Here is a 9,886-nt window from a genome sequence, read left to right as displayed (position 1 = left end):
GAAAAAGCATCAAACTGTAAAAACTATATTTGACCGTCATCAGCCAGTCAAGCAGAGGGTAATCTGCAAAAAGTAGAAGGTGCTATTAAAAAACTAATACATGAAAACTGCTTTTCTCCTTTCTGGCAGAGGTTCTGTTGGCCCAACAGCCCTCTTGCAATACCTATTTCCCAGGCTCTTTTCCAGCAACTTCCCACAAGGACTAAGAAGGCAGGGTCCACCAACGTCTTCTTCCCTCCTGAGGATAAGAGGTCCCATGCACTCCCAGGACAAGCTCTCGGAATGAAGAAGCCATCTGAAGCTGGAAACAGAAACTGGCTGTGCTTTGCAGACACAAGCTTCCAACCCCTTCCAAAGTATCCATGGTTTATCCCCAGTTACTACAAACAGGGTATCCCTGAACAACTTACAACCAGATTTGGGATTATGTTGTAAAATGAATACAATCTTTGCAACTTACAGAAAACTAACCAAAAAAAGGGGGGTAATAACATAGCTACTCCACCAAAAGCTGGTTCAACATGGATGGCCCGATAGGGTGGGAGGCGGGAAGCTGGGGCAGGAGGGCACAGCAGCAGCCACCTAGGTCTCAACTTGCGTCTGGCACCCAGTGGATCTCTGGTAGTTCATGAAGTAGATCCGGAAGTCACCCAGTATGGAGGCTGCAAACTGCTGTGCCTGGGGGTGCACGCCCTGGTGCTCCTGAATGTGGCGCAGCAGCCATAGTCCTCCTTCTTCCACAAGCATTTTGCAGTATCTGTTGGCTGAAAGAAAGTCAAGCAACATAGTTCCATGGATGATGGGCACTTGACAAGTCACTCTATTAACCTTTCTGAAGTACAGATTTGGGGCCAGCACCGTGCCACAGCAGGCAAATCTGCCACCTACAATGCTGGTATCCCATGTGGGCAGAAGTTGGAGCTCAGTCTGTTCCATTTCCAATCCAGCTTCCTGCATGTGGGCCTGGGAAAGCAGTAGAGAATGGCTCCAAGTGCTGGGTCCCAGCCAGCTGTGAGAGATCAGGATGGGCTGCTCTCGGCCTTGGTCTGACTAGGACCTGGCCATTGTGGGCAGTTAGGGGTTTAACCAGAGGGTGGAGGATCTCTCTCTGTATAACTCTGAGTTACATTTGAACTACCTACATCTTTTTTAAAAATGCAAGCTGCTTTATCACAATGAATAAGTACAAAATTATGACATGTTGGATAAGAAATTAAGTTCAAAAAAGTTGGGACCAGATTTTACACTGGGTTAACCCACCTCTCATGATGCCAGCATCCCCTACATAGCAGCAGTTCAAGTCTCAACTGTTCTGTCTCTAATTCAGCTTTCTGCTAACATGTTTGGGAAGGCAGTGGTAGATGTCCTACATGGGCACACATCTCTTTCCACTATGTAAACAATATTAAAAAGAAAATAATTTTTTTAAAAGAGAAGAAGGCCAAGCACAGTAGCCTAATGACTAAAGTCCTCACCCTGCACACACCAGGATCCCATGTGGGCAATGGTTCTAATCCCTGCAGCCCCACTTCCCATCCAGCTCCCTGCTTGTGGCCTGGGAAGAGTCAAGGATGGCCCAAAGCCTTGGGACCCCGCACCCATGTGGGAGATTCAGAAGACATTCGTGCCTCATGGCTTCGGGTTGGCTCAGTTCTAGCCATTGGGGCCACTTAGGGAGTGAATCAGCAGATGGAAAAATTTCCTCTCTGTATATTCAACTTCCTTTAAAAAAATTTTTTAAAGATTTATTTTATTTTTATTGGAAATGCAGATATACAGAAAGGAAGATCTTCCATCTGATAATTCACTCCCCAAGCAGCCACAATGGCTGGAGCTGAGCCAATTCGAAGCCAGGAGCCAGGAGCTTCTTCCTGGTCTCCCACATTGGTGCAGGGTCCCAAGGCTTTGGGCCGTCCTCAGTTGCTTTCCCAGGCCACAAGCAGGAACCTGGATGGGAAGTGGGGCCGCTGGGATTAGACCCTGTGCCCATATGGGATCCCAGCGCGTTCAAGGCCACTTTAGCCACTAGGCTACACTATTGTGCCAGGCCCTATATCCAACTTTCTAATAAAAATAAATAATTCTTTAAAAAAAACCTGACTTTCCAATAAAAAATAAATAGATCTTTTAAAAAGAGAGAGAGAGAAAGAAGAAATTGACTCCCAAGAAGACTGTTAACTTCACTTACAATAAATGCCAATAGATTATCACTTTTGCCATCAATTGACATGGATTAAAACCATTCAATTCTGTACAAATGTAGGGAAAGAGGTGAACTCTTCTACATTGTAGATGGCTATTCAAACTGGTAATCTAGGATCTGAGGACAATTTAGCAATACCTATTAAATTACAAATGTTTGCAGCCTTTGACGTAGCAAAATTTTAAGGATATGGCATATGCCTACAAAATGATGTACTCTATGTAACAGTGCTGTGTACCACCCTAGAATCAAAGCTATGTAATGCATGAATATTAACACTACTGTAAAGTGAGCAAAGTCCTGTTTAAAATGTTCTATAAATATCAACACACTTAAGACCCTTAAGTAGGTACTATTCCATCCATTTCACAGATGAGGGAACTAAGGCACAGACTGGTTAAGCAATGTGCTTAGGTTTGTAGAAATAAACAGCAGAAGTGGGAATAAAGCACAGTGTGGTGGTTCTGGATGGTATTTTAAAAACATTTCTTTAAGAGAGAAAGAGAGAGAGAGAGAGATTGACTTTCATCTGCTTACACACTGCTACAATGGCCAGAGCTGGAGCCAGGAGCCAGGGATTTAACTTGCATATCTCACTAGAAGGCAACCTCACTGTTGCCTTCCAGGGTTATCACAGGCAAGAAGCCAGGACCAGAAGCACAGCTGGGACTGAAACCCATGCTCCCTGGTAGATATAGCGTCCCAACCACAGCCTTAACAGCTAGGTCCAACACTTGTCACCAACAAGTCCTTTCAATGATGACTTCATTGCACAGGTACACCTACAACATTACTGATGGAATCAGTGTTTGCCACAAAAAGAAAAAAACGGGAAGCAATGTCTGTCAAAAGGAAACTGGTTGGGGCAGATTGAATGTTGGCAATGGGTTAGTCCAGAGCTGGGGAAGCCTGAGTTCCATGCTGGTGTGCCTGGTTCAAGTGCTGGCTACCCTGCTTCTGCTAATGGGCCTTCAAGGTAGCAGATGCTGTCCCAAGTACCTGAGTTGCTGCCATCCATGTTGGAGAAACAGATGGAGTTACTTCTTGCTCCCAATTTTGGCTGACCTGTCCCAGTAACTATGCACACTGGGAAGTGAAAATTCCCCAAGGGGGTTTTAAATAGGAAAGCATGCAGAAAAATTAGTCAGATTGGGACAAAAAAAAAAAAACCCTGACCACAGACCTCCCTGCCTCTTACGTGCAATGACAAGGAGCAGACTTGTGCATCGCCACAGCAGTGTCAGTGAAAAGGGCAAGCTGTGAAATGACATGTACAGAATGAGCCCACTTTGCTTAAAAATACTCATTGTGGGTTAGGTACAGTGAATTTGGCTGCTGTTTGTAATATTGGCATTAAATATCAGTGTATGGCTCTTCCAGTTTTGATCCAGTTTCCTATTAATGTGCTTGAGAAAACAGTATAAGATGGTCATTGTAGCCATTCAGAGAGTGAACCAGCAGGCAAAAGGTTTCTGTTTCTCCTCCTGCGAACAGAAATAAATCTTAAAAATTCATACCAAATGGAATAAAACATGATGTATATTTCCCACAATTAAAAAAAGATTTATTTCTTATACTCAAAGGTAGAGTTACAGAAGGTGAAAGAGAGATCCTCCATCTGTTGGTTCACTCCCCAAATGACAAGGGCCTGAGCCTGGTGAAGCTAGCGGTCAGGGACTTCATGCACAGTCTCCAACAAGGATGTAAGGAGCTGGATCAGAAATGGAGAAGCCAGGACTCAAACTGGCGCCCATATGGCAGCTTAACCCACTGCGCCTCTTCTGTGTCTCTCACAAGAATGGGAGGGGCCCAAGTACTTAGGGCATATGTATATGGGATGCACACACACACACACACACATAAAGATTTCTTCATTTAACTTGAAAGTCAGAGAAAGAGGAGAGTCAGAAAGAGAAAAAGAGATCTTCTACCCGCTGTTTAACTCCCTAAACAGCTATAGTGCCAGAGCTGGGCTGCTCTGAAGCCAGGACTCAGAGCTTCTTCCAGGTTTCGCACATGGGTACAGGAGCCCAAGCTACTTGGGCCATCCTGCACTGGTTCCCCAAGCACATCAGTAGGGAGCCGGATAGGAAATGGAGAAGGCAGATCCATAGGCGGAGGATTAGCCTGAAGTGCTAATGTCAGCCCCCTTTCTTGAGTTTTCTAAAATTATTATTATTTTCTATTTTTGTTTTATAATCTTTACAGTTGATTAGGACACAAAGGGTCAAGGGCTACAGGAAAGTGGGTAAGACCATTGTTTCCACATTCTCTTTTTTTCTGTATCTGCGGGGAAGAGGAGAGATCAAGGGAAAACCCCACCCGACCTCCCAACCATCCCAGGGGTCCCCAACATGGGCCATCCTCTGTGGGCACTGCCCATCTTGAATTTTTATGCAGAAAAAACAGCAGGACAATGATGGCTCTGAATACATACGGTTCTTCCTGAAGATGTGACGCAGGGCCCAGAGGGCCCAAAGCTGAACCCCAGGTTGACAGAAGTCACTAAGGAGCGGGAAAAAGGACTTGAGGGATCTAAAAAGACACAAAGTAGTTAGCTGAGAACTCAGTCCAACTTGACGGAACTATTGATGTTCAGAACTTTCCTCTCAGGGTCAATTCCTCAACAACAGGCACATTACTAATTGTGGATTGGGACACACCATTCAATAAGCTGCACTATACATATTTAATACCTCATTTCATCCTTGACCATCCCCATTTTATAGATGAGGACTGAGTCTTATAGATCTTGTACAAACAACTTTCCACAGTATCATGACAAAAAGGACTTGAACAAAAGGCTAACCGACTCTTACACTTTATCACTGAATATATTCTTAAAGAATGTATTGCATGAAATTACCTGTAGGTCACCAATGCAGACATTCTACAGTTTGAATTTGGCCAATCCAGGATGGTTGTAAGCTATACCAAAACAAACAAGAACAAAGAGGGGAATGAGACTTGTTAATATCTTATATTCCAACATTCAAGAAAAAAGATGATAGATCACCATGTGTCCTTTATAATTAAAAACAAAATTTTCAAAATCAGGAAATAACTGGGGATATATCTACTTTGTCAAGTTACCGACTGAAAGAGGGAAACGGGAAGAGAGACAGAGAGAGAGCCACAATGGCAGGGGCTGGGCCATGACAAAGTCAGGAGCCAGGAGCTTCATGTAGGTCTCTCTCACGTGTGGCAAAAATAAAAATTAAATTAAAAACTGAAATAAAAATTTAAAACATTCAATTATTTTTATTGGTAAAGCAGATTTACAGAGAGAGAAGGAGAGACAGAGAGAGAAAGATCTTCTGTCCACTGGTTTACTCCCCAGTGGCTGCAATGGCCGCAGCTGAGCCAATCTGAACCCAGGAGCCCGGGGCTTCTTCTGGGTCTCCCATGTAACTGCATGGGTCCCAAGGCCCTGGGCCATCCTCCTCTGCTTTCCCAGGCCACAAACAGGGAGATGGATGGGAAGTGGAACAGCTGGGACATGAACCAGTGCCTATATGGGATCCTGGTGGATGAAGGTGAGGATTTAGCTACTGAGCCATCTCAGCAGGCCTACAAATACAGATTTTAAGACACTGACACTGAAGGGCATAGAGTTCACTCAGTAGTGAAGCTCACAGTTGACAAGCTCTACCCATTAGTACAGAGCTTTCAACAAGTACCACTATTAGGTTATTACCTATAGACATGGGACAGGCATTGTGGCAGTGCATCCCATGTCAGAATGCAGGCTCACATCCTGGCAGCTCCACTTCCCATGCAGCTCCCTGCTTGTGGCCTGGGAAAGCAGGATGACCCAAAGCCTTGGGACCCTGCACCTATATGGGAGACCTGGAGATTCCTGGCTTCTGGCTTCGGACTGGCACAGTACCAGCCATTGCAGTCACTTGGGGAGTGAATCATTGGATGGAAGATTTTCCTCTCTGTCTCTCCTCCTGGTATATCTGACTTTCCAATAAAAATAAATAAATCAGATGGGGCCAGTTGTGCAATGGATAATGTGTCTGATTACGGATCAGAAAAATAAATAAATCTTTTTTGTTTTTTTAAAAAATGAAACTATTGGGGCACAGGGCAGAGTGCCCAGGAAACTTGATGAGCTGCAGGGACACGGGCATGTGGGCTGCCATCTTCTACTCCTTGTTCACTTACTTACACACAAGAGAGTGAGCTTTGGCTGGGATGGTGGTCCTGAACCCCCACTGCATGGCTCGTGTACTGGGAGACCCCCTTTCCTCACAGACTAGATATAAAGCTCTGCAGCTCCCCATCCCTCTACCCTAGCACCTGTGACTACCCAGGTCTGGTCTGGGACTCACTCAGCTTTGTTAAGTCCCGTTTGTTCTAAGTGGCCAACTGCCTTGATAAATGAAAAGAACCAGTGTGGCCCCACAGCAGCTGGTTTACCTTGGTGTTTGGCTGCTTAAATCTGCCCAGTACTCAGAACACGGGATGGTACCACACTCCTCCTTTGGGCATTTTAAAGTTTTGGGAGCCCACAATGAGTGTAACAAGTAATTTTCCATGCTAAAATTGCCAAGAGGGGCCTGCATTGTGTCTTATCCCATATGAGTGCAGCTTCAAGTCCCGGCTACTTCACTTCAGATCCAGCTTCCAGCTAACACACCTGGGACACAGCATCTCCAATGCTTGGGCCCCTGACACCCACATGGGAGATTCAGAAGTAGTATTTTAGGAAGTGAGCCAGGAGAAGGAAGATCTATCCACTCCTCCCCTAGACCCCCATCCCCTCTGTACTCTAGACTTCCAAATTAAGACTTATTTACATTTATTGTAGAATCAGATATACTGAGAGCAGGAAAGACAGGCAGGAAGATTTTCTGTCCGCTGATTCACTCTCTAACTGGCCTCAATGGCCGGAGTTCAGCCAATCTGAAGCCAGGAGCTTTTTCCAGGTCTCCCATGCGGATGCAGGGTCCCAAGTGTTTGGACCATCTTTGACTACTTTTCCAGGCCCCAGGCAGGGTGCTGGATGGGAAGTGGAGCTGCCAGGACACGAACCAGTGCCCACATGGGATCCCAGTGCGTGCAAGGTGACTTGAACAACTAGGCCACCACACTGGGCCCGTCAAACAGATGTTTTAAAAATTAAAAAAAAAAAAACCTATTGGAAGGATTATAACAAAATGTCGACAAGAGATAAGCTATAGGTGGCTAGGTATTCATGAAGAACAATCTGTTTTGTGCATTTTTCCATCTTCTATAGTGATCATCTGTTCCTAAAATTGCTACAATCTAGAAAAGTACCCTACAAGAAGAATTTATTCTGGATTTTGCATGGAAGAGAATGGTTCACGTACCAGGTCCTGGAGAAGAAGGATCCTCCTCTGAGGGTCAGGGAAGCTCCACATCTGTTTGTCAGAAGTCAGGTGGGCTATGATACCTGCAGCAAAGTAGCTGACTTCTAGTTCCTTGCTGCGCAGCAAGTTGCTGACGTGGTCCACCAGCTCTCTGGTCATCAGTGTGCATGAGATCTCACTGACCTCAGCAATGTTGTTCTACAGATCCCAGGCAGCAGAGAGCAGCAGGAACACAACAGGAAGGGAGATCAGGAGCTGGGCTCTTCCTTCTGTTCAGCTCAGCGCCACCCAAAACATTCACTCCCCTGGCACCTGCTCCCATCAGCCCAGCGCCCACAGCATCAGCCCTTGATTATTAATGAACAACCACTGAGTAAGTACTTACTACATGCCAGGCACAGTACTAGGCAAATAGTGTCTATCAGCCATATCTCATTTAATCTTTACACGGGTTCCTACCAGCCACATAGCAGGTCTGGATTAGGTTCGATCCCTGGCTGTTGTGGGGTTTTGGGGAAGTGAACATGCAGTTAGAAACCGTCTCCCTTCCTCTGCTTTTCAAAACACTAATAGTTTTTAAAAAGTGGTCACAAATACAAGCAAACAAGAGTGTTTGGAAATGAAATTGATTTTTTCATATAAAACAATAGCAATCCACTTCTTGTGGCTGCAAGAATGCCACTCAGTCTCTTGCGGGAGGTTACCACCAACTCTTCCTGGAAGCTGCACATGAGCTCCACCCTTCCACAAGCATTTCCTTCAGAACAGGTGACAAAGCAGCCTAGCTGATGAGTGGCAAGACAGACGTACCAACCCATCACCTTTTAACCTGCAACTGTTCTGCTTTCAATGATTACTGTCTCTTCTTTCCTGGACTACACAGAACTCTGTTCCTCCTTTCACTTTTCTGCACCTTCCACACACCTAGCACAAGTCACTTCCTCCTGTCCGTGATGCCTCCCATATCTACTGTTTTGTCCAAGGTGTACAAAGATAAAGACAGAGTGCCTGTCACAAGTCATTTGTGGTCTAGAAACAAAGGGCCCAATGGACCTGGGCCTCACTGAGCACCTACCACACTCCATCACAAAGCCAATCTACACACGTCTATCACTACCTCCCCAAACTTACAAGTGCCACTATGCATTGCACACATCTGCGTCTCCTACTGCATCCAGCACAGCAAATAGCAAGTGCTTACGGTATGCCTTCTTACATTCTTGTAAGGCTTCCCATTCATCTTTAAGGAATGAAGACATTTCTCAATTATGCAATAAACTGATTTGAGATAGCACAGAACAATGAAACATCAAAACACTGATTGCCTAGGGGTCGGGGTTGAGGCACAGCAGGCTAAGACAATGAGCCTAAAATGGCTGCATTTGATATGGGTGTTGGTCCAAGTGCCAGCTACTTCACTTCTGATCCAGCTCCTAGCTAATGCACTTAGCAAGGCACCAGAAAATAGCCCAGGTACTAGAGCGCCTGCACAGATGTAGAAGACTCAGATGAAGATCCAGGATACCGGCTCTGGTCTAGCCCAGCCCAGTTGTTTTAGCCATTTAAGTAGTAAGCTAGAGTATCTCTCTCTCTCTATTCCTCACCCCAAAACTCTGCCTTTCAAACAAATAGCTACATATTTTTAAATTTATTTATTTTACTTGAAAGAGTAACAGAGAGACAAGGAAGGACAGAGATCATCCATCTGCTGGCTTACTCTCCAAATGGCCGTAACAGTCAGGGCTGGGCTGGTCTGAAATGAAGCCAGGAGCTTCTTTCGGGTCTCCCACGCTGGTGCAGGGGCCAAAGGCCATGATCCATCCTCCACTGCTTTCCCATCAGCCGGGAGCTAGATTGGAAGTGGAGCAGCTGATACTAGAACTAGCATTCATATGAGAGGCAACTACTGTAGGAAGGGGATTAGCAGAGCTATGCCACTGTGCCAGCCCTGTCAAACAAATAAATCTTTAAAAAGAAATTGATCCAGGATAAAGAGGAAGTAAAGTGAGTATCATAGAATCTGGAGCTGATGGCCTAAGTCTGCATTTTGATTCGGTCCCTCAGTACCTAGGTGATGCAGGATAAACAGCACTTCTGCGATTGACTTTGATTCTGTGTGCAGGACAAGGTTCGTTAGAACACTGACACATTTTTTTCCTACCCCTGTGTAGGAATGTAGATTAGTTGCTCTTAGCATCAGGGAATGCTCGCTGCCTTTGGTCTGGCATTTAAGTGCAGAACCTGCTTTGGACAATGGAACATCAGCAAAAGGTGAAAAGGCATCAGCATAGTGGGACTTGCCCTCTGGCTGCCTACCAGCTCTCAGTGTCAGGGAGGAAAAGTG

Source organism: Ochotona curzoniae, unplaced genomic scaffold (genome assembly GCF_017591425.1).
Source record: "Ochotona curzoniae isolate NIBS_2020 unplaced genomic scaffold, NIBS_Ocur_1.0 patch244, whole genome shotgun sequence".
Taxonomy (NCBI): domain Eukaryota; kingdom Metazoa; phylum Chordata; class Mammalia; order Lagomorpha; family Ochotonidae; genus Ochotona; species Ochotona curzoniae.
The sequence above is the reverse complement of the archived record's forward strand: the minus strand, read 5'-3'. Positions refer to the sequence as shown.